A 7,451-nucleotide genomic window follows, 5' to 3' on the forward strand; every position below is an offset into this window, starting at 1 on the left:
TTCTGCTCTTTGAAAGATACTATTAATAAAATGAAAGGCATGACACAGTCTGGGAGAAAATATCTTCAAATCTCCTACCTGATAAAAGAATTCAATGTCGAATATAACAAAACTCTAATAAACTCTAATGAGAAGCCAACCTAATTAACAGATGGGCATAAGATTTGAAGAGATACTTACTACAGAAAACATATGGATGGCAAATGAGCACATTACAAGTACTCAGTATCACCAGTCATTAACAATATGCAAGTGATAATAAAACCACAAGGAGACACTACTACAAGCAAACTAGAAATAATAGACTCACCATATCAAGCAGTGGTAAAAATGAGCAACTGAAACTCTCATTTGCTGCTGGTAAGAATGTAAAATGGTACAATATTGGAAAACAGTTTGTCAATTTCTTTAAAAGTCAAACAAAGAAACTACCATATGGCCCAGCTCTTCTACTTCTAGATACTTTCCCAGGACAAATGAAAGCCTATGTCTATACAAAGACTCTTACATAAATGTTCCTAGCAAATTGTGGTATATCCATACAACAGAATACTACTCACTGATTAAAAGCAATGAGGCCGGGCACAGTGTAATCCCACACCTGTAATCTCAGCACTTTGGGAGGCTGAGGCGGGCGGATTGCTTGAGATCAGGAGTTCGAGACTAGCCCAGCCAACATGGTGAAACCCTGTCTCTACTAAAAATACAAAACTTAGCCAAGTGTGGTGGCGCATGCCTGTAATCCCAGCTACTCAGGGGGCTGAGGCAAGAGAACTGCTTGAACCCGGGAGGCGGAGTTTGCAGTGAGCTGAGATCTTGCCACTGCACTCCAGCCTCAGCAACAAAAGTGAAACTCCATGTCAAAAAAATTTAAAAAGCAATGAACTGCTGATGCATGCAACATCATGGATGAGTGTCAAAATAAAATAATGCAAACCAAAAAAGTATATGTACTAAATGATCCCATTTATGTAAAATTTTAGAAAATGCAAACGAATCTATAGTAAAAGCAAATGAGTGGTTGCCTGGGGACAGGAGAAGGTAGTGATATAAAGAGAGACAGGAGAGAGGAATTACAAAAGAGCACAAGAAAACCTTCAGGGGGTTCATGTTCATTATCAGCACATTCATTATCTTGATTGCAATGGTGGTTTCATATATTGAAACTTGTCAGATGATACCTTTTAAATATACGCAGCTTGTTGTTGAGCTTAAGTCAATAAACACTGGTTATTTATGCTATGTCAATTGCACCCCCAATAAAGTTGTTAAAACAAAATAGATACAGATCTTTGCTCTTCTGTAGCTCACATGGAAATGGGAACAGTGAAAGATAAGTATATTTTTGAGTCCAGGAGTTTGAGACCAACCTGGACAATATAGAGGGATCATATCTTTAAAACCCTGAAAAAAAAAATAGCCAGACATGATGCACACATGTAGTCCCAGCTACTCATGAAGCTGAGGTGGGAGGATCGATTGAGCCCAGGAACTCGAGGCTGCAGTGAGCCATAATCATGCCACTGCCTTCCAGCCTGGGCTACAGAGTGAGATCCCATCTCTTAAAAAATTATTTTAAAGGTAAGTATATTTTATTAAGTTGAATGATACGAAATTGCCATTTTTGTGGGCAAAAAAATGAACAAATATGAATGTCATATGACTCCAACTAATAAACACAAATGTTATCATATGGTAGAAGTTGGTACGTGCTATGGATAAATGAAAAGTCAAGCGGGGTAAGGCAACCAGGATTTCCAGGTGGAGGCACAGTTTGCGAATTTTAACAAGGGTGTAATGTGACCAGGGTAGGTCTCATTGAGACCCTGACATGGAGCAAAGACGTGAAGGTGTGAAAGGGACGGCCATCTGGATGTTGCAGGGAGAGAGCCATCCAGGAGGAGGGAAGCACCAGGAGAGAGGCCCTAAGAGTGCTGTACATATTTAAAGAATAGTGAGAAGCCTGCTGTAGGTAGAACCTGAAAAACTTTTTTTGTTAAGATATTGAGGAGCTCATGGAACAGCTAATAAGGCTGGAAAACAAGACCGATAAAGCACAGAAACAAAGCAAGGAGGAGACGCAGCCAGAACCAGAGAAACATCAGGCCTGAGGGGCGTCATCCTGACTGCATTCCGGAGCTTGCCTGGGCCTGGCCTCAGCACACTGGCACTCACACCGCTGCTACCAGCTGCTGGAGGGCTATCCCCTCACTCTGAGTCTTCCATGATTGGCTCCAGAGCCACAGTTCCTGTGGATAGATCTGTTTTGCCAAGGTTGTCTCCTGTTCCCAGCTCTCACTGCCAGAGAAGGGAGGCAAACATCTGGAGTTTTAGCTTGTACAGTGGGAAGCGGCCCCCCACCTCCGCCTACCCCCGCACAACCTCTCAACCTCCCTCCCCACACCTGCCCCAATACACTCATAGGGGTGGGGGAGTTACTCCCCTGCACATGAGAAAGGAGATAAGACAAGGTCCAGGAGAAAATAATAAAAGAGACCTAACTTACCCTCTGCAGTGAAGAGCCATCAGGAAGAAGTTGCCTTGGCTTCCTTTGCCTAGATGCCACCAACAGTGACAGTTTTATGGTAGAGGGGAAAACAAGACAGAGATTTATATGGTCTATAAAACGTCCTGCTGAAAATAGTCTTTTGGAGTCTGACAAATGACTGCATAAGCCAAAAGGAAATAAAACTCAAAATTCTCTGTGAATGTAAAACGCACGTTAGCTTCCAATGGATCTGCAGACTGGAATCAACCACGACAGGGGTCCCCAGGAATTCAAACAGCTGCTTTGCTGTTGCAATGACAGAGTATGGTGGCATCTCCTGGCCAGAGAAAACCTGCTCCTCTGCAACCCCCTGTCCCAAGCAGCCTTGCACTGTGAGCATCACAGTCTGGGGATGGTGGCACTGCCCTCCTTCCCTGCCAGGTTGCCAGCTTCTTAGAGTCAGGAGGTGTGACTTGAAAAAATGAGAAAACCACAACACTGAAAGTGATTTTCAAGTATGTGACTTCACTGTTCACGTTGAATCAAATGGAGAAGAGAGGAGAGGAGAGGAGAGGAGGGGAGGGGAGGGGAGGGGAGGGGAGGGGAAGGGAGGGAGACTTTGAGAGCTAAGTACAGAACAAGGGTGACTTCGTGGACCAGAGACTAGAGCTGTCGCCCAGGGTGCCACACTCAGAAGGGGGGACCCTGAGCTAAACGTGTAATGCTCTGGGGTCACTGTCTTGAAATGCTTAATAATTTTATCTTTGAATTTGTCTAAAGTCCTATGGGCTGCACAAGGGCTGGAGCCTCTACTCAGGTGTGTCCCCCCTCCTGTTCCCTCCCCACCTCCCGAGAGAGGCCTGGAGTTTTCCCCAACCGGCCACCTCCAGATGGAGGCTTGAGCATGTATATGGGTGGGGCCTAGGGTAGACTCACACTTCCTTCAAGAGTAGCCCAGTGTAGAGGATTCGCAACACTAACCAGTGAATAAAACACAATACGGCAGGTCAAGAGAGACTAGGGAAAAAAGTGTTCTCTTTTTGTTTTATTTTATTTTATTTTATTTTATTTTATTTTATTTTATTTTATTTTTTGAGACGGAGTCTCGCTCTGTCATCCAGGCTGGAGTGCAGTGGCCAGATCTCAGCTCACTGCAAGCTCCGCCTCCCGGGTTTACGCCATTCTCCTGCCTCAGCCTCCCGAGTAGCTGGGACTACAGGCGCCCGCCACCTCGCCCGGCTAGTTTTTTGTATTTTTAGTAGAGACGGGGTTTCACTGTGTTAGCCAGGATGGTCTCGATCTCCTGACCTCGTGATCCGCCTGTCTCAGCCTCCCAAAGTGCTGGGATTACAGGCTTGAGCCACCGCGCCCGGCAGTGTTCTCTTTTTGAATCAGAAAAGAAGTGTTCTGATTTTTGAACAAAGAGTCCTACATTTTCACTTTTTCCTGGGTCAGGCAAACTGGGCATCCAGCTCTGCACAAAGCTAACAGGAAAGCAAGAAAAGTGCAGCCTTGGGAATGGAGAAGGAGCAGGTGCAAGTGAGGGAAGGGGAGGGCTGACAGAGCTCCAGAGCCCAGGCAGCTATGGATATGATTCCCAGTTCACCTTTGGCAACCAGGGTGCCTTTGCCCCACCCTTGGCTGTGCATGAAGGAAACAAAATATTTAAAAAGCAATTGCAGTCCAGTGTAGTGATTCATGCCTGTAATCCCAGAACTTTGGGAGACCAAGGCAGGTGGATTGCTTGAGGTCAGGAGTTCGAGACCAGCCTGACCAACATGGTGAAACCCTGTCCCTATTAAAAACACAAAAAATAGCCAGGTGTGGTGGCAGGTGTCTGTAATCCTAGCTACTCAGGAGACTGAGGCAGGATAATCGCTTGAACTTGGGAGGCAGAGCTTGCAGTGAGCAGAGATCACGCCTCTGCACTCTAGCCTGGGTGAGAAGAGCAAAACTCCATCTCAAAAAAAAAAAAAAAAAAAAAAAAAAAGGCAACTACGGTGTGCCACATACTCAGCTGGGAGCTGGAGCTGCCTATATAGGGGGTGAAGGGCCACTGTCTCTTAAAAAGTAACATTTGATCTGAACCTGTGATGACATCTAATCTGAAGCCAGCCTGAAACAGTGTGGGGAGGAGTATTTCAGATGGAAGGAACAAAGCCCCAGGTGGAAAAAGCCTGATTAGCAGTGGTTTACCAGTGATTGGTGCAGAAATAGTTTTATAAAATAATGACCATGACCCATGATATCAATTGAAGGAATGTCTCCTCTCTTTTGACCTTAAAGTAGGAATTTAATTTTTAATCCACTAAGTTACAGGCTTGACCAACTACTGATGGATATTACCATTTGCCATTGGGAAGCATTGATGAGCTGTTGAAGATTAGCTGTGACCTCCATTTACTACCATGAGTTGATACTAAGTGCCTCTTTATTACCTCCAGCTTTCCCTAAAATACCATTTAGAATAAATGTGCTCATTCAACACATCTTGCTTAAGCACCTCTTATGTTCAAAGGCTCGGTAGGAGAAACATTGAGGAATAAAACCTCCATGTTCTTTGGAATCTAATCTAGCAGTGGGCAAAAGGCACTTAACCTTGAGAAGTGATGAATACTAAGAGAGGTACTGAATTAGTGCCGTGGGAGTCTAGCTGGGATAGAATCCCTTTTATCTGAGGTTTAATGGAGGGAGGGTCTGTGAGCTGAGCCAAGAATCAGTGTTTTTTGTGTCAAAGAATCAGTTAATATTAGCCTTAAAACAATCATATACTTAAAAACTCAGTATCTTGTGTATCACAAGTTTTCCAAATTTTTTCTTAGCTAATTAGAAGCTTATCAAAGCATTTTTAAAAAATTAGATTCCAACTATGCTCATTTATTTTACCGAACTTCTCTATGAATCAGTTTGCAGAGTAGGTGAGAGAAAAACGGAAGTCATCAAGATGGTTAGCATTTTTTAAGTTTCTAGTTCTCTGAAACAATACAATTTAAAACTCTCGAAGTGACTAAATCATAACCTTTATAAAGTCTTATTCTTACATTATGCTTAAAGATTCCTAGATTTAGACCTCAACATACTTTATAGAAGATCTAATTCCATCCTTACATTTAGAAATAATAAAACCTGGCTCATAATAAATAATAAAAGAGCTCAGTGGCTCACTCTTGTAATCCCAACATTCTGAGAGGCTAGGGTGGGTGGATCACTTGAGGTCAGGAGTTCAAGAATGGCCTAGCCAACTTGGTGAAACTCCATCTTTATTAAAAGTACAAAAATTAGGCAAGCTTAGTGGTGTGTACCTGTAATTCAGCTACCCAGAAGGCTGAGGCATGAGAATAGCCTGAACCTGGGAGGTGGCGGTTGCAGTCAGCCAAGATTGTGCCAGTGCACTCCAGCCTGGGCGAGACTTTGTCTCAAAAAAAAGCAAGCAAGCAAGAGAAAGAAGGAAAGAGAGAGAGAAAGAGAGAGTGTGAGAGAGAGAGAGAAAGGAAGAGTGTGAGAGAGGGAGAGGAAGGAAGGAAGGAAGGAAGGAAGGAAGGAAGGAAGGAAGGAAGGAAGGAAGGAAGGAAGGAAGGAAGGAAGGAAGGAAGGAGGGAGGGAGGGAGGGAGGGAGGGAGGCAGGGAGGGAGGGAGGGAGGGAGGGAGGGAAGGAAGGAAGGAAGGAAGGAAGGAAGGAAGGAAGGAAGGAAGGAAGGAAGGAAGGAAGGAAGAGATGAAAGAAAGAAAGGAACTGAGCTCCAAAGAGTCAATTAGCTTAAATAAAGTTACATTCTTCCCTTTCACTGTCCTTCTAAGGTTTTTTTTTTCTCAGAATACCTGTTGGCATGTAATAAATTAGATAGGTTTGTAAGCAGTCCTGTTGTCAATTGTTGGCAATAAAGTGAAAGACATAGAAATTGATGTCTGGGAGGCACATCTCCTGGAGGAGAAAAGACCCTGCTAATGATGCTTCTGTGAGCAGAGGCCTATACTTACTAGGAACCTGTGGCAGAATAATGGTCCCTTCACAGATTCCTGCAACCTGTGAATATGTCAGGTCACATGGCAAAAGCCAAATAAGGCTGATGATAGAATTAAGCATCCTGACTTATCTGAGAGGAGATTTTATCTTGGAAGGAAAGTCGGGTAAGCCTTCCCTGAACAAGAGATGTTTGAGCTGAGATCTCAAAGGTGAATGGGAGATAATGAGGTCACAAAAGCCAAGAGAAACCATCCAGGTGGTAAAAAATGGCATAGTCAAAAGTCCTGTGGCCAGCAAAGCATGAAGAATATGAGGGACTGAAGAAGACAGTGTGGCTGGAAGGGAGATATGGAGAAAAGTTGGTCTAAAACAAGGGTAGAGAAGCTGGTAGTGGGATGACTTACTCAGAGCCCTGGAAACCAGATGAACCAAGTCCATCTTCACCTTGAAAGCAATGGCAAGCCATTGAATGACTCTCGCAGCTCAAATGGCAGTTAAAAGCAGTTCATTTGCAGGATAAAAATGTACTTGGACAAGATGCATCTTCAAGGAAAGCTGCAGAGTAATTCAATAATGTGCTTGTGCATATTGTTTCAGAAGACTTTCTCTTGTATCTTGAATTTTGAATAAATATGACTAATAATGACAGAATTGTTCTCTGTAGAAAAGTATGTGCTATAAAAATCCAACTTAAAAAATTTTTAATTCATGAAATTTTGTTAACTGAGTCTATTTTCAGAACTGAAAATAAACTAGTCTGGACAGAATTTTAATGAAATGTTCCCATTGGTGTTATTGTGAGTAGATGACAGACTCCAAGTTCCAAGAGGATTAGGAACCAATGTTTCCTAGGGATTCTAGTATGCTTTACAAGTTCCTTTCTGATTGGCTGATGTAGGCACGGGATGTCGATGGCAAAATTCCCTGGTATAAAAAATTCATACAAGGACACCTGGGCCCAGATAGTTTTCCTAACCAAACACACACACACACACACAC

This window comes from Macaca nemestrina, chromosome 11, assembly GCF_043159975.1.
Source record: "Macaca nemestrina isolate mMacNem1 chromosome 11, mMacNem.hap1, whole genome shotgun sequence".
Taxonomy (NCBI): Eukaryota; Metazoa; Chordata; class Mammalia; order Primates; family Cercopithecidae; genus Macaca; species Macaca nemestrina.